The sequence below is a fragment of the Poecilia reticulata genome, chromosome 7 (genome assembly GCF_904066995.2).
Source record: "Poecilia reticulata chromosome 7, P_reticulata-male-v2, whole genome shotgun sequence".
In the NCBI taxonomy this organism is placed as follows: Eukaryota; Metazoa; Chordata; class Actinopteri; order Cyprinodontiformes; family Poeciliidae; genus Poecilia; species Poecilia reticulata.
The window spans coordinates 23,476,991-23,495,896 of NC_088836.1; the positions used below are offsets into that span (position 1 = coordinate 23,476,991).

Below are 18,906 nucleotides of genomic sequence, written 5' to 3' on the forward strand. Positions count from 1 at the left end.
ATGCTCTTTCTATACCAGCATGAAGCGGCACAACGACAGACTGTGGATCTGGAAGGTGAGCACTTAACAAGCGCACATGCATGTACGACAGCACGGTTCAGTCAGTAAATGGGACAGCTGACAACACCGGGTCACATGAATTTACACCGTCTCATCAATCTCTTTGTTGCCTAAACTCTCCTGACATCCAGTTTGTGCACTGAGATGGTAAACACGCAGTCCCAGACGCCATCTTCCTTCCTCAGTCGTTGCATTTCCGTTCTGTTCCTGGGTTTTTTGGGGGGGTTTTTTCCACAAAGATCAACTTTATGGTCCCCTGAGGCTTTCAGGCCAACAATTTAACAACTGCACCCATTTCTGCTTTAACTGCTCAATCATGTTGTATTGATTTTGCATTGCAGGATGCTAAGGGACAAACAGAAATGAAGTTTGTCTGTAATTTGAACCCCTCCAGACTTCACTGGGAGGGACATGCCTTTAAATCTCTAAGTGCCTTTAAATCTCGATTAAAAACACACCTGTTTAAAGTTGATTATGAGACATAATCAGTGAAACACTAATCAATATTTTGATGTGCAATGATGACACTTGAAAATTATTAACTGTGTTTTGTACAATGTTGTATTTTTGTGTGTGTGTGTGTTTTTATGATGTTTTTAATTGTGCTGTACAAATAAATTTGATTCATTAATTGATGATTTCTGGGTTTAAGCCAATAAAAAATAAGGAATTTTGCATTTCAACGATGCTCACTATTGATCGGTTTCTTATTGACCAATTAATCGCACGTCCAACTACGAGGACGTCGTCCTTTCTCTAAACCTCACACTGGATTTAGACAGTGGTGGAGAAAGTACTCAAAAAATTTACTTAAGTAAAAGTACAAATACACAGTCAAAAATGTACTTAAGTAAAAGTCAAAGTACCACATTAACATTTTACTTAAGTAAAAGTAAAAAAGTCCTGGCTTTTAAAAATACTTAAGTATTAAAAGTAAAAGTACTCGCTGAATGCATTACCTAATCGCTAATATCATAAAGTGTGCCGATCGTATTTAATTTTAATACATCAGAAATGTGCCATTTTAATTAACACTACCACAGATTAAACATGTTCTTATTGTGTTTATTCTCTGTAACAGTTTAGACTTAGATATGTGATTCTATGAATCATAATTTCAGGGATGGAAACATCTTGTCTCCTGTCCTAACATAGCATGAACTTCATTAGTCACATTTATTTAGAAAGAAATCTAACTGAAAGGGGATATAAAGAAGGTGCGGGCTGGGTGGAGGACATGCAACCAAGGAGCCATGTAGCAGAGTTGTAGTCAAGACCACCGAACCCAAGACCAGCGCTAAATGACACAATAACATTAAGTTTATCAAAATTGGTTCTCAGATTGATCTGAAAGATCCACATTCCCATAAAAACACGTAGATATTAAATACTTAGAGCTGAAATATATTTAACCAGTATCAATTAAAACTCACTTCATTCTGTTTTGCTTTCATCGCTGTGCTACAATCCGCAGAGGTCTCCTGCTATCCCTAGAAAAATAACGCCCTGGGCGGTTGCCCATATTGCATATGTCAGAAACCACAACTGAAACATCGCAATTAACGGTAAATAACGTTCAACTATGAACACTGTCCAACGGCGCAACAAGTAACCAAGCAGAATGAGCACCGTGACTGTTTTCATCCTCCCTCCCACTGCGATGTTTGCCACCATGACAGGAGACGAAATCAATCAATGAGCAATGAGCATGCTCTGTGTTCATACGTTCAACTTTTACTTATTCAGCAATTAAATGAATGTCTATATATATATATATATATATATATATATATATATATATATATATAGACTGCAGCGTACACAAGAACAAAGAACGGCTCTCAGTGAGGCTTCAGTCCTTAGTAAAGATAGTAAAGATCCGTCCAGAAGAATCGGATCGTTCCTGAATGTCATATCACTATATTCCAGACTTTGGTACCAGCGTTGTCCCATATATGCGACACCTCAGTCAACACCTCCACACAATATTTCAGCGCATGAGTGACAACTTTTTTTCATCAGATGCAACATGTGTCTCAGTACAGCTAGCTTAGCTAGCACAGATCTTACCTTTCTTTAAGCTTTCCTTCCAAGTGACGCTAAAAGTTGGACGAAGTCCCACCGTCTGTGAAAGCGAAGCGCTGCTGATTTTACATGTCGCCATATCAATTTATGCAGCTATTATATTATAGACAAACATCTCCTCCCGCTCAGAGGAAACCACTGCGCATGTCTGGAGCTCCGCGTGCGAGTAAAGGTGGAGCCGATGGGTGACAACAGACACTAAGTCACGTTATTGCTTGGATTTTACGGCGCCACCTTAAGTCCCTGAACTTCACATTTTAACGGAAGAAAAGAGCAACGAGACTTGGATGTAACGAGTAACGCGACACTTTTGTAGAAATGTAGTGAAGTAGAAAGTACAGATACTTACTGTAAAATGTAGTGGAGTAAAAGTAGAAAGTACCCATTATTAAATCTACTTAAGTAAAGTACAGATACACAAAAACTGTACTTAAGTACAGTAACGAAGTACTTGTACTTCGTTACTTCCCACCACTGGATTTAGACTGATAGATTCAAAGCTTGATCCCTTGCTTCCCTTCCTGCTTTCAATTCTCATTGTGTTGAGTAAAAATGTAAACGACTAGTTTGTTATTCTATTTTGAATTTATTAGGCTACCGTGAAATTTAAATATCTATTTAAATTCATGGTAGTCTAATAAAATCACTTTCAGTGTAATTTGAAGTTAATTAGAAAAATATTAAAAGTATTTTTGAGTGTCCATCCTCATGGACATCAGGAGCTGGAATATATTAGTCATGGTGTTACCATCTATAAGCGATTTAAAGCTTATTTCTGATTTCACAATAAGTTTTACATTTTTATGTGATTTTTAGAGCATAAAATCTCAGACTGCATTGAACTGCTTGTAAAAACGTATTATTTTCACTTTATTTTCATGCTGGAGTAAAACTCAGCTGGCTGGTCAGCTGAAAAGAAACTAAGTTTGAATGGGTAAAAATGGGAGCCAAGCACATCACCTTAGTTGTTAGTTGAGATATTGCAATTATTATTTTCCTATCTCTCCTACATTCACTCTGTGTATATTTTTATCCATGTTACCATTAAAAATAAATTGTAATAACAAACAGCTTAATAAAAAAATAAATAAAAAAACACCACTGATTTGTCATGAAATTTGAGAAAAACGAGAACTAAAAACAGAAAACAACCCAGCATGAAGTTCTGTTCAGGAATGTCATCTGAGGCTCGGGTTTGTTATGTTTTCACCTGAGGGCCACTTGAGAAACGCCTTGGGCTGGAGACAGTTTTCTACAGGCCAAGCTGATGTATTGAAACGTTGTGTTTTATCTTATTAGCAGCACAAAGACAACCTGCTCTATCTCCTGTCTCATTATGAGAATAATTAGGCCTATATTTAGTCACACAGCTGACCATTCAAATTAACTCCACATACAAATCTGCCGGTGCGCTCTGCATATGTTTCTGCACACATCCAAGCATGAATGCGTGTGTGTGTAGGTGTGTGTGTGTGTGTGTATCTGTGCATGTTGGGAGATGTTCCACCTCCTTCCTGAAGGCTCGTCACTACCTGTTTCGAATTTTAAACAGCTTCCTCGTTCCTCTCACCTTCCCGCAGCTCTCTCTGCAGTCCTCTAGATTCTCACGGAAAAAAAAAACGTCTCCATAATAAAATATTTTCCACCAAACAAAACACCGCCAAAGAAATGAAAACAAATTGGATCAAATCAACTTTATTTTCACATTCAAGATGAAATAGCTGACCATAGTGCTATTAACCATCCAAAATAAGCAAATGGAAACATTAGAATAAAGAAAACTGCAGAATGGCTCAAATATGAATGATTAAAAATATACAAAGAGAATCATTTACTTTGAGCTGTTTTTAAAAGCATCAGTAAATGTTGCACTTTTTACCGTCAGTTGGAGGCTGAAAATTTATGAGGATGAATCTAAGTAGAACTGCTCAGATGACCTAACAACTCTAGTGCACACAAAAAACATCAGATTTGACCTTTCATCTGCAAAACTGCTTTCCCTTCAAATGTCCTTTATGAATGATCTTTTGCCATTTATTATTTAAATGATCGTTTGAAAACTGCATTTTGTATTTACTCAAGTTAAAGCAAAAATTTGTTCAAGGATCTGAAACGTAAGGTTGACAGAAAAGAAAAAAAAAAGATAGAAAAATGAAGCGCTGATAAGAAACTTAGGTCTCTGTTCTATTAATGATTAGTTTTAGATGCCTCTGGGTTTTTGACTGAAATGTTGGTTTTCCCCCCCCCTGTGAAATAATCCTGACAAACAAATGTTGCTTCTTTTTATGTAGAAGTTCCAAGGAAAGTGTCAGAAATAACCCTTCAGACTGATTTCTGATAGGTCATGATTGATTGGTGTATACTTAATTTAACACAGCTTGAAAATGCTCCACTAGGAGTCAATAAAAGGAAAAGAAGATCAGAAATATTTCTGTGGGGATGCCTATTACAGAGTTGACTTTTCTTAAAATCTGTGAAAAAACGAATAAGTTTTTTTAATTATTATTATTAATATCGAGTAATTATTTACTTAAATCAAATTCTTGTATCTTGAAATGTTCCTTGTAGGTTAGTTTTGTCTCATTTTAAGTGTGCTAAAATATTTGTAATAGAAATTTGACCAAAAATACTTGTTAGCGTGTTTTTTCAGTGTACTTTGGGGTGTTCTAATTTATTCCTCTCCAGAAATTAGATTTTGTTTTATTATTCATTTCTGATACATTTTCTTATTTTTTTGTAATTTATTTCTCAGTCTACTTAAAAAGTAGATATTAAATACAAATGTGTCCAAATTGTCAGGGGGGTGTAGTGGTAGGTGATGAGGAGAGACGCTGAGACCCAAGTTATGATGATGATGATGGTGATTTATTGATGAAGCTCGACAGTCCTGGACAGGCAGCACGGCAGCGGGTAGCACACAGCTAATGCTGATAGCAACTGACATAACAGGACTAACAAGCGAGTTAACACAAACCAGGACTTGGCAATTCCACTGGAGAGTGTAGCATGCAACGGACGTGACAGCAAATGACAAACTTAGACAAGCTGCCACTTTGAACAAAAACAATCAAAAAGCAATGTGCTTTCTGTGCGTGCTCTTTCGTTCTTGTGTTTTAGTTATTTGTTCATTTAAATATCAAAATTAACAAATAACTACATAATTAAATAAAATAATGATGCAGTGTACTCAGAGCATTACAAGAACAAAGAACGGGTGTTCTGTCAGGTCAGATCGTCATACGCTTAGCTCAGACATGCATACGCTGTCATCACCATATGATTTTATTTAATCAGCAACATAGAATCATGACGTAGATCATCATACACTTTGTTATTAACAGTTGATTCACATCCTGACTTAGCGGTTAAGTGGGTTATTGAGTTTTACACGGTGTGTGTTGTAGTTGACTGCAGCTGCAGCTAGACCCTGCTTTAAATACACTTTGAAACCACGACAACGCATATATATCTATCTAGTTATCATATTATGTCATATTATAAACAATTTAATTACTTATTTTTGTCATAACTTGTTGCGTATGCTGAAGTGACAACTCCACTGATGGTCGGACTTCTTAATGCGCATGCGCAGGCATGGTACTCACTGCATGTATGCTATCACTATATTGCAGACTTTTGGACACAGCGTTGTCCCATATATGTGACAAGTCAGTCAACACCTCCGCACAATAATTCAGGCAGTGAGTGACTTTTTTCATCACAAATGCTTACGTGCTATACGGCTAGCTTTGCTAACATCACGTCAACGGAGCTTACCTTCTTTGAGATACTTTTCTAAGTGACAAAAAAAGTTAGACGTAGTCCCCACCGTCTGTGAAAGCAAAGCGATGTTGAGTTAGCTGTGGCCATCGGATTTCTTATGATTTATGCTGCACTATTATATTACTGACGATTAGACATACATTTTCTGCCGCTGAGAGAAAACCATTGAGCATGTCTTGGAGCGCCGCGTGCGAGTGAAAGGTGGGGAAGGGAGGGTGAGGGGGGAGTAACAGAAACACATAATTGCTTGGATTTTAATCGGTGCGTTTTGCAACCACTGAAAACAAAGATGTTAACAAATAAACTGGATAGTATGCTGTACGTTTAGTGACATTTTCACATCTGTGGTCTCGACTGGTCTTGAAATAAAATGCCGAGTCTTCAGCGCCCGAGACCGAGACAAGACCGAGACCAAATGCAGTCAAGTCCGAGACGAGACCGAGACCATAAAAAAATGGTCTCGAGACCAAGACCGACTTCGTGTACCACAACACTGATGTGTAATGAAAATGTAATTAGTCAGTTTGCATGTGGGCTTTGGGGTTTATTATTTATATTTCACCTATGTATAGCAGCATTGTCAAAATCCATTGTTTTTGAGGTGACAGAAAAATTAAAGAGAAAATCACCCAACAAGTAATATTAGCAGACACTATTGTTGAAAGTACTTAACCATTCAGTAAATATTTAATTAGCTAAAACAACAGGTTTGAGAAATGTCTCAGAAGAACCTTATTTTAATGTTGCAATCAGGACTTTAGAATTAGATCAAAGCGAGTTAAATGTCCATTTGAAGGAATTAGAGACCATCATGGTGTTTTGTATTTATAAACATCTTTGCCAAAATTTTTCTGTTAAAATTTTTTCACCATAAAATAAAACCCAAAAGAAACAAAAAAAAAGTAAAGAAATAAAAAATAAAATGCATGGTTATTAGAAATAAAGAGATCAAATTTTGTATAAGTCACTGCTCTAGATGAAGAAACTTCATTTTCTTTTTTGTTGTGTGATAGAAATTGTTCAACAGGATGGCAAATAACTCACTTCAGCATAATAAATAGAAAGATTGGCTAATTAATTATGCAATGACGTAATTGAATTTAGCACCAGATTCACTTCTTTCCGCAGGTAATGGATTGACAGATCAGCAGTAATGCAAACCTGCGGGGGTGAAGAAAGAGCACAACCTAAAAGTGAACATCTCAAATTAGCAGCTCACCTATTTTTCTAACCTCACCTACAGTTCAGACATATTTACTGAGACAGAAACAAAAACAATTCTGATACGAGCAGCTGAAATACTTCTTTCTCTAGTGCGGCACTGCTTAGACTCAGAGATAAGAGTTACTGCTTCTCTGCATTCACAGGGTCAGTCGAGGTGGTTCAGAGTTTGATTACAATGCCACTGACCCTTAGCGGGGTTTTTTCTGGACCCATCCCACTGGGAGGCGACCCCAAACCGGACCCAGAGCTCAGCTTGAAGAACTTTTCTGACTGTAACTGCTCCAGTCAGATGTTGTTCTAAATGTTTCTAAAAATGCCTCCCCGGGGCAGGAGCCAGAATCCTCAATTAATTAAAGGAATAATTAAAAAATAAAACAATGTTTCTCTATCTCCTTGATAACTTCACTGAGTCTACGGTGGCTGTGGCTGAACAGAGGAAAACTGCAACCCACTGGGAAAAAATGAGCAAATGGATTTAATATGATGTTTGCAACCTGGATGTATTTGGTGCAACTTGCTTTGGGAATTTTAAAGAAATTCAGAAAATAGCAAAACAGCATTTTTACATGAGATTTGTATAGAGGAGGAATAGCACCACTGAAAAAATATGAAATTCAGACTTTTTCTCATAAAAGTATTAGGGTCGCTGTAGATAGAAAAAGAGGAGCGAATTTGTGCCAAGAAAACACAGACATTTTCTAAAAACACATGGAAATTTCCACAACTTACAAAATTTCCAAAAGTCAAATACTTTTTAGCTTTTTTTATGGAAATCTCCTCTTCCTTTTTTTTTTATATCTATAATGACACTAATTGATGCAGCATCGTAAATTTTTTTACTTTTTTCTCAAAATTTTGATTTTTGACCTCAGAAGATTAAAGTCAAAATTCTGAGAAAAAATGCACATTTTTTCCAGTAATGAACAAAATCTCTGCTTCTATTTTTCACATCTTCTCCTATCTCTTCATATAGCCTAATATCTTATGTCGTTATTTTTTAACACTGTCCAGAATATTTTAACATTAATTTTCCTTATCCGTGTTTTATGCCGTCCGATGCACCGCGAGATTCATACTTTACTTTTTCAAATGAATCCTTCTCTCTTCCTCCTTGCCACACTTCAAGTTTTTTTCATTTCTTCACCCATATGTGCGTCTTTAGCACATTTAAATTTTCCTCTTTTAGGCAACAGACATGATTTCTTTTAATCTGTGTTCATGTTCCTGCATCTTTCAAGACTTCTCCTAACTGTACTCCACAATCCCATCATCTTGTCTCACTTCTCTCTCTCTGCATCCTCCTCTTGCTCAGTCTCAGTGTTATTGACACAGCAGGATCCCTTTCTGTCTCTGTCACTTCCTTTTTTTTTAATCTGTCCGTGTATCTGTGCTGTTGTCTGTCTGGTGTCACCATGGCGACGGATTTCGGAGCTCTCCATCCCAGTTCATAGGCCACCAAGCATTGACGCCGTTGCTCGTCGTCGACCCTGCCAGCTTGCATATGGAACCCACATATGGGTCTCATCCGTGAGAGACGCGTGGCCTGAAGAAGTCGCAGCCCCTCCGGGGAAACAGGACCAGTTCAGTAAAGGAAACAAGATGTGAAGTGACATTTAGTGTTTGTCTGCAACAATGAGCAACTGGGGGGATATATAACAAATACAAGCATGTGGTTCATATAACCGGATATTTACAGTGCAGAGAGGTAAATGTCAAGGTGGATTTTAGGTGAGGGTGTTTGATTCTTTAGAAAGAGCAAAATGAGTTATGATTCACCATTTGATGTTAACTATATCCTTGTCTAATTTGTTTATTGAAATTTAAATGAGTGTTTAAGTATGATGTTGTGAACCCAAAACAGAAACCACAACCTCGTAAATGTAAAACAGTTTTTATTGACAAGAAATGTGAAAATGTCCAAGCAGGAACAGGGCAGCATCTCTGCCAGAGATCTTTGGCTTTCTTTCTTGGAGACTTGAACATTGACATACTGGATTATTTAAAGTAAAGACGGCAAGACAGAGAAGGGGGTCCATTTACTGGGGATTGTTTCACCCAAAGGACTGGACAGAAACTGGAACTCCATGTGCTGGCAACTGGAAGTGGTGAAGCCTTGATGAGCAGAGATGATCTGGTTAAAGTTAAAGATCACTTTGAGTTTATTGGTCTGGTAAGTAGTCCAGGCCAGCAACAGAAAAGGGAAATGAGACCTTTTTGTATTTTATTGTATCCCATAAAAACGCAGAGATATGATTAGGAAAGGCAGGGAGCAGTCAAAGGTGATGGTTAGAAGACAAAAAATAGGTCAAGTATAAAATCAGGATACTTGACCAGTGATTGACAACAGAAAATCTCACCCTAAGGGAGTACAATGTAAAAGTTTATGTAGACAGCAGCACAGGTGACAGCCATCAGCAATCAGCTGCCAACAAGTGCAGAAGGAGCAGAGCTACAGGTGAGAGCAAAGAGCAAATCAGCAGGTAAGGAAAATATATGGAGGAGCAGCATGAATCATGGCAGGAAACAGGGAAATCATGACAAAAAGAACATAAAGCATCTAAATTACGACAGGCTTCACTTGCTTTAATTAAGGTCAGTGCCCAAAATGAAAAAGTCTGGGCAACAATCCAAACGTTATCAAGTGGTTTTTGCCCTAGTCCTTTCCCACCCATGATGATGTTCTGCAGAAAAATTTATTAGTTTTCTCAGATATCTGGCTAGACCAAAGTCCAGGCTTGAAAGGTTCATTTGTTTGATGATCCCGAAAAAAAGTCAAAAACTCATCTGAAAGGCATTGTACACACACTTTATAAAAATTAATATCTCTGCTACATAAAAAAAACCCCAAGAAACATTGTATTCCCAGAATTGGTTTCAGAAAAGTTTTCATCCCACACATATGGTTGTTTTAAACATGTCAAACGCATAGGGGGCAGTGTAGAGCCAAACTAAAACCTGAGTCAGCCAATCAGATTGTTTCAAAACAAACGAGAAGGACCTCGCTGCAGCAAACAGAAAGGGGCGGGGACGGACCACTGTCAGTCTCTTACCTTATTTGGAAATGGGACCTTTGCACTCCGGAAGTGAAGGGGGCGCTATTTCCTATATTATCCGGGGTCTCCCGTTTTAATTTTCTTTTGAAATCTGTGATATAGCTTCATCTTTAGGAAGGAGTTTCTCTCTCAGCATGTATTTGAACTGTCTAAACTGTTTAGAGCATCCATCCTCTTTTTTTCGTCAGTTTGAGCTCATGAAGGGCGTTACTGTGTTCCTCTGGTAAATATAGAACATTTATTAGAAGTCATTCATTGACAGTGCAATAATTATTCTTAGCCAAATTAAATGATAACATTTACCTATAGCATGCTAGGTGTTTTACTTGATGCACAAATTGTTGATATTATGATTCTATTAATTAGTTTTATTTTATTGTTTTAGAGTCAAAGAAAAATTTCCACCTTGGAAGACTAAATAATTGAATAATAATTTTTCCTATATATAGGACTCTACCAACAAAACAAAAATGTGGATTATTGCTTGTTATAAACCCTGGTTATTCGTCTGTGATCCTAATTAATTTGTTTGTTATTGACTTTTGCTCAATTAAATTTCTTATGTATAAATTGTATATGGTATTTTTATTGTTGTTGATAATGTTGTTTTTCATGTGTTAATTCTTTTCTTCCTCCTATGAGTGATTGAGATATATAGATATGATTTATAATGTATAAAAGTGTTGTTTATGTCCCCTAATTAGCTTTTCATCCTGAAGAAAAATATGGTATTTTAGAAGATAATTTATCTTTCACGTTGCCAGTAATGGCGAAATTAATAGTAAATAATAAAGATTTTGTGGTATTCTCGTTTAGTGACATAATTATATTAGTTGTGTTTCCACCCCCATGCCACTAGAGGCAGTAGCAGGCCCGAAAAGATGCGACTAAGAAGCAGATTTAGAAGTACACAGAAAGCAACGGAAATTGTTTAAAAACTGTGAGCTGCGCTGAAGTAAATAAAAGAGAGAAGTTCAAATACATGCTGAGAGAGAAACTCCTTCCTAAAGATGAAGCTATATCACAGATTTCAAAAGAAAATTTAAACGGGACAACGCGGATAATAGAGGAAATAGCGCCCCCTTCACTTCCGGAGTGCAATGGTCCCATTTCCAAATAAGGTAAGAGACTGACAGTGGTCCGTTTCCGCCCCTTTCTGTTTGCTTGCAGCGAGGTGTACTTGAAACAAACAGGACTTGTTATTAGGAATTAAGCATGGCGCCAGGAAGTTCATTTTAGTGGACAGATATCTAGGTCTTACTATAGATAAACTACTTATAAGTATCATATTAGAGTATAAAGTTAATCAGACACAAGATAACATCGACTGGGAATCATGTCAAAGCAACTTTATGGATATATTGGTGAATTATTTGTTGTAAACTGTAATGTGCCAGACCACAAATCTCCGCTTTCGAATGTACAGACGCAAACACATAGACGTTGTTTCCTCAAATCTCCACTTTGGTCAGTGTTTTTATAAATAATCGTTTTTGGTGATGTTAAACAGAGTTTTGGTGAAATGCAGAAACACATGAAAAACGTATTTGTTTTCCCAGATATCCGGCTGATGTTTGGTGATGAGTAACGAAAAAACATATAAAAAAGAAGATATATGACGGAAACTTTTTGCTGAGACTGTAAATGAGTAAGGAAATTAATTTCTGCTCAGGGCCTCAAAACAAACCGTAGCTGGCTCTGGTAATTTGTATTCAGCCTTTATATGTTTATATATCCAAACAACAGAAATGCAATTTAACTTGATTTAATTTAATGAAGAAAAACTTGAGAGAGCTGATTTGTAGACTCGGTATATGTTCTTTGGTGAACAGATAAGACACCGAGGCATCATTATCTCTTCAGTGGCTGACATTCGTCTGCCAGACAGACGGTGCCTTTTCTGTCACCTCCTCCGCCTCCTCCTCCGGCCTGGTGGAGTCTCGTCTGTAGTCCGTTTCCGTGTTGCACCAGGCAGCAGCAAACTCTCTGCTCCTCATTTCCGAACTCGCTTCCCCAGAAGCCACCGCGCCTCCTCAACTTACAGACCTGGCTAAGGGCTCCGGGAGTGTTTCCCATTTAAACAAACAGTGCCGAAGATGGCGGAGAGTTAATGGTGTAAAGAAGAAATTATCGATCCGGGAACGAGATAACGCTTTTCTCCAGGTAAGACCGCGCTGCGTGCTAGAAGACATTCAGCTAATTAAGCCGGACTTTGTTTGTGGTTTGCATGTCGACACAAGTCGGAAATGGACTGAGACGGGTCTCCAGTGGCGGTGCACACACACGCATACACACGCACACACACTGATAACTGACCGGGCACCAGTGCCTTGCGGAGGGCACAGTGCACGGTCTCTCAGTGCATGGCAGCAGGGAGATCACCCTGCTCTGGGGTGCACGGTTGTTGTCACGTCTGTGTGACAGTCGGGGCTGCAAAACGAGTCGATGTGCAGCTTTTAATCAACTTAACTTGGCGGATCAAGCGGCTCCGTTTACGCGCAAGCTGCTGCTGGATCACAGTTGTGTTTCCAACATAGAGCTCAGGGAACACGGGGAAGTTTTTTTTTTTTCTTTTTAGGAGGAACAGCTCACACTTTAAAAAAAACAAAAACAAAACATGATTTCTGCACAGTTCAACACAGCGCATGGTTATATTCTAATCGTCTGGTCTCAAAGACTGGACAGTCACACCTGAATCTCCCTCTGTCGTAACTTAAAGGAATTGAAACGCTGTTCATTTTTACTTGTATGCACCATGTTTGCCCAAAGATTACCCTGCTGTTTTTACAGCTTTATTCCCGTGCATGGACGCAGACGATGCTGACTGCTCCCTCTCGGACTGTGTGTTTATAAGAGCGGAGAGAAAAAGTGCAGCGGCTCTGCGATGTGTCGTAACTGTGCACTGAATAACCGATGCATTGTCTTTAAATGTGTGCTCGTGTGTGTGTGTGTGTGTGTGTGTGTACGCGCGCGCGTGCGTCCTGGTGTGTGTGTGTGTGTGTGTGTAGCGGAAGAAAGAAGGATTTGGCAGTTTCTGTTCGCTGTCATAAAATGTGCCCGTGCGGGTCTGCAGGGGGCAGCAGCGTGGCCCTGTGCGCTCCCGCTGCCCTGCGCCTCGTAAGGCTCAAGGTTTGATCCCTGACACAGCCAGGCATGTGTTGCTGTGTGTTTGTCTGTGTGCGCACACATGCAGAAAAAAAAAAAAAAGCCACCGTGTCCTTGAGCGTGACACCAGATCCTTACTACAGCACAGGTTTTCAGGGGATAATTGCAGTCTTCTTTTCAGTGTGTGTGCAAACACAGGTTGAATGGATGCGAGGCTGATGTGTGGACTGCAGGTGAGAGATAAGAGCTTGAGGTAATTGCAGTGAAATCCGGGAATAAGTTTAATAAGTCTGTTTAAAATTTTACTATCAGAAGAAATCATTTGGAGCTGCGGCCAAATTTTCAGTACTGTCAATGCTTTCCCCATTTGTCACTTCATTCGAGCCCATCTCTGCTTTCTTTGTTTGAACTCATGCATCTGTTTCTTGCATCGTCGCAAGTCTGCACACCTGTGATTTTTCACCTTGTCATGCAAATCCCCACAGTAAAATTAAATGTCTTGTGCAATATTAATAAAAAAAAAAGTCATCCCCCTTGTTTCTGTAACATTTGACTCAAAATCTGACACAAATTTACTAGATAATTTTTTGTCATTTACCCTCACTAAGTACACACGAAAGAAAACAATTCAGTTAAAAAACTGCTTTAAATGAACTTTCAGTTGTCCAAAAATGTCTTGACATATTTGGCCAAGACAATTGGTTGTATGATTTAATAAGCTTTTGCTTCTTCCCATTACTTTTCAAACTGGATATGAAACTTTATTTTATTTTTCCTCTAACATCTTCCTTGTTCAAAACGAGTAAGGAGTTTATTTAATTTCTTGCTATGGTGATAGGTTCAAAATTAAGTATTTTAAAATCTGAATGTCTGTGGTAATGTGTCTCTGGGAAAAGGTATGACAAAACAAACATTTTAAATTTGACAAAAGTTTCTTGATTTTTCTTTCTGCTAGTGGTCAAAATTAGTGCCAGTTAATTACCTTGCAAAATTAATGCTGCAAAAATAACATAAAGTGTATTATTATTTACAACATTGTATAAACTCTATGTATTTTAAAACCTACTTATAAGCAAAACAAACACCTGATAAATTCAGGCATTCTGCTTTACTTTGCCCTCCACGTCTGTCCATATTTTTAGCAAACAGAAAAATGTACAAATATTCAAGCCAAGTTTTTCTTTGTTGTAAGCAAGAAAATCTGTAAGAACGCTGTTTCAGCTAGCTGATGGACAGTGTGCCGCAACATGTGGGGTGCGGCATTTCTACTGTATGCGCCACAGAGTGGGATAACTCTCATTTCACTCTATTATTTTCTTAAAGCATGAGCATAACTTTTTTTGACTCTGAAACTAAGTTTTCTGTCACACCAGAATAATTTGGGCGACTCGGTTTGACCGCTTGGCAAAATAAATTATATCTTCACTTCGTTTGATTCACTTTAGTATAACATTTTTAACCTTTTCATACATTAACTTCAGCTGCTAGGTTGACGCTAGCTGCCCAGTAGGTGAGTATGGCAAGAGGATATTAGATTTAGTCAAAAATGTGACGTAATTCTTCCTTTGGAAGGATAACGTTTGACCTCGATGAAATGTTTATTGTGGATAAAAAGAATCATGGATATCCATTCCCTTTTACCAGGAAGAGATTATAATAATTATTATAATAAACATTTATTTAAAAATTGTAATATATTTTGTTCAAGATCATGGTTGTTGGATGTTAAAATGTTTTGCCTCATATAAGACATAAATCTATAATCATTACTCTTTATATATGAGATTAATGCATCAGTACAGAGAAAAATGAGTTTGCTTGTTTTGTTTGCAACAGATTTCTGATGGGCTTCCACACCTGTCCAAAAGAAAAGGTGATTCAAAGTTGACCAAACATGAGTGTAAAAATGCCACATTTGGTTTTACCTTCATATCTGCAACCTGTCTGTGTCTAGTTAGAAGATTCAAGACTGTAATGCAGACATTGACTTCTTCTGTTTGTGATTATGAACCTAGATTTAAGGCATTTGAAGAGATTAGTGTGATCTCAGTAAAACTGTGGTGGAGATAATTTTATACACAGAGTGATTCATTTAGAAAAATGATGACAGTAGTCCCTGCCTGCAGTCCTCGCTGCCTGTTTTGCAAATCACTCCAGGCTGTTTTTATCAGTCTCAATGACATTGGGTTAAATTTAACTTTCACATATTTTGCCACCCTCCTTCTGGGTAAGTTTAGTGTTGCTCCTTTGATTTTAAAACGATACATTAATCATCAACGATACTAGTCGAAGCCACAGCATCATGATCTTCGCCGACTTACCGTCAGTTTTGCTGCTCTGCACACTCGCCTACAGCCCGGTCACAAGGCCTTGAGGCTGGGTTGTGAAAACCTTGTGAGGGGTTTTCCTAAGTGGATGGAAGGATGGTGGTATTGATGATGTGGAGGAGGGCGACAGTGATGCATTATGTTTGGTGAATTGGGGTGGGGGAGAGAGGGACAAAGCTGAACTGGGGATGCTGGTGTCTGGGTCAGGCTCCAGGGGGGAGGAGGGTTCTGGAGATGGGACCTCATACACCAGCAGGGTTGGTCTGGGTGTGTGTATCCGCACGAGAAAGAGGGAGGACGTTTAAAATGCTGGGAGGAGGCGGATCTGGCAGGGCGTCCTGCTGGAAAGATCTGCCTGGCATTTTTGTCCTTTGTGCCCATCCTGGTCGGTCTGGTTTCTCAAACCTTTGTCCTCCCAAAAACATGACTGTTAGGTTAATTGTTCGCTCTAATTGCCCTGAGGTTTGCGTGCATGGTTGCTTGTCCTGTGGTTAACAGACCTTACCTGTTTCAGGTTGTTCCCTTCAGGTTATTCTTGTGGAATCAGGAAGTTTCTGATGGTTTGCTGTCTTTGCTGTGCAGACTTCTCCTCTCACTGTTCCCCGGACCCCCTTGAATGCGGCACAGTGAGCGGCTCTGTTGTGCTGTTGTTATAGAGACCTCTCTCCCCATGTCAGGAAATGTTAAACAGGGACATAATCTTCAGCAGGTTTCCCAGATTTTACGCATCTCTACTCCAAACACACCTGATTCGATTCTATATATATATTTAAATTGCATTAAATTACCTCATTTTATTGTGTAACTTGATATTACAGGAAGTATTACAGTTAGGGCTGCAAGTGCAACTAACAATTATTTTAGTAATTTTTTAATCTGTTGACTCTGACAATTAATCGGATAAAAAAAACTGGCAGATTTCCACAAACCTTTTTCATGCAATGTTGGAAATAATTAAGAGATGCAAATAAACAAATAATTCTTTTATTTTAAAATAAGAAAATAAACATTATACTGCCTAAAATGCCATTGCAGCATTCCTTTAGTGAGTGCTTGATCATTTGTAGCAAAAGATGCATTGCAGCTACAAAATGCTTCTAACGTCAACATGTGAAAATCTCAGCTCTTTATGCTCAACATCATTACAGTACAGGACTGATCTGTTGATTCATTGTTAGATTAATTAATAATTAGATAGCAAAAGAATTTTTTCTCTTATACAGAATTTGAACCAGGTGAAGGTAAATCTGTGCCACTTGATGTGTTCTGGGTACAAAATATTTACAGAAAAAGTTTTTATGTTTTATGTGCAAAATGCTTATATTTTTTGTACAGTTTTTTGCTCTGAGTATGTTGTCCTTTTTTGAGCCTATATACTAAAGTTAGAAATTAATTAATTCCTAGATTAGTTGGCGATTATTTCCAGAATTGATTCGTCACAATTAGTCGTTTCAGCCCTAATTGTTGGCTTATTCCTAACAGCAATAGATGAGGAACCGAGTCACCATTAAGTCCAACAAAGAAGAAAATTTGGGGCTTGACTTGGACTCGAGCTCTGGGACTTGAGGTTTGCAAATTAAGGTGAAAATTAACTAGTTGTGTGATAAGCTGAACTTCGCATTAAAAATATGGGAGCTGGATAGTGAATAATGGAAATACTTTGTGCTGCAAATATGTTATAGAAAGAGTAGCACAGTCGTTTCATGTTCATTTACGTTTTCAAATATAAGCATGTCTGTTTTTCCAACATTTAAATCCACTTTTGTATTTTTCAAAAACTGAAACAAAAGCATACTAGATGAATTTAGTTTCCTGAATAAAAAGCAAAGTCCCAGAGTACTTGAGCTCTATGCTGTTCTATGAATGTGCTCACTAAAAGGCAGGAAACTTGGAGCCTGAATGACTCTCACAGCAGAGGAGGAAACGTCTTATAATCACTTCAGACTGAGATTATCCTTATTCCAAGAAATTACTGAGGAGCATTATTTTAAAACCCCATTACAGCTGCGCACAGCTGTGGCTGCAACATGTGGTGGCTTTTCTCTGAGAGAGTTTGGGAGGAAAATCAGGATGTAGGAAAATATGTAAGCAAAAAATATGAAGGAATCACAAATTTTGTAACAAGGCAATGACCTGGCGTTTAACCTCCAGTTATAATCTGATGTTTTTGTTGTTCAGCTCAATGTTTGATAACGTTTAAGGCTTCTTTCCGGAGCTTGAAGCTAAAATGTGAAGTGGCACATTTTTCTGCCACTCTCCTGAAGGTTGGCAGGCAGTTTAATGTGCCAGTTGAGTTTGTATTTATCACCCAAATCAGCTCTTTTTTAAAAGATTTTCTTGCTCACTTCTTATAAGCATCTCTTGCCTGTAAAATTGCTTTAGTTTGTCCTCGCCTGAATTGTTTTTAATTTATCAACCAGAAGAGACGGAAGTGTCTCTTGAAATGCTAAATATTTGAATCAATCGCTTGTTTATTTTATATGATACGATAGATTTTTTCCTTCATAGCTGGAGCTTTCTAAATATTTATACAATAATACTTTGTAATTCCTGTCCCTGTTACATGCATAATACTGCTGATTACATTACGAGTAGTTTAAGTCACATTGCAGCCCTGTGTGAGTTTGAGTCGGCGCTCCAGCTGCTGAACGAGAAACTGTTGCCCTGTTTGAGTCAAGACAACGCAGGAAGTGATGATGGTCTCACACAAACACCGTTTCTCAGCAAGGCTGATGTTTTTCTTTTATCTGTAATCTATGATGATGCAAAAAAGTACTCTGAAAAGTATAAGTCAATGCAAATACATGAACAAAATGAACATTACAAGTGGTTCATGATCCTAGCTTCTCCAATGTGTCGCATTCAACCATTTTACCTAGCCTCTTCTCAAAATGGGAAAGACAAGAGAACATGCAAGTCAAGTAAGGCAGATGTATATTAATTTTTACAAAGTAGTACATTAATGATATTGTAAGTGAATTGCAGCACAATTTCCAGTGTCAGATTATGCTACTGCGTAAAAGACGGTTCTTTTTAATAATGCAGGTTTATATGAGATATCATTAGGTTTGTAGGACGTTTTCCAAAGACAAAAAGGCGCAAGAGGGTGTTAAATATTGAAATTTATGTGCATAGTAGTACACAATCAGCAGCATATTTATTTTGTGAAGTGGTAGGTACCAGTTTTATTCAATTGCATGTGCGGAAAAGAGTTTTCATACAACGTCCTAAAATGTCTAAACTGTCACAGTCTTGAAGTAATTAAACGT

At 38.0% G+C, this 18,906-nt stretch overlaps 1 protein-coding gene across 2 annotated transcripts in view; it reads left to right on the top strand.

Moving 5' to 3' along the window:
* Positions 1–12,234: 12,234 nt before the first annotated feature.
* The window catches only part of LOC103467612 (nuclear receptor coactivator 3-like), a 68,189-nt gene continuing 61,517 nt past the window's right edge, over positions 12,235–18,906 (top strand). For both annotated transcript variants that reach the window (XM_008414159.3, XM_008414160.3), the window contains exon 1: positions 12,235–12,368. The gene's annotated coding sequence lies outside the window, so the exon portion shown is untranslated. The remainder of the gene's footprint in view (positions 12,369–18,906) is intronic.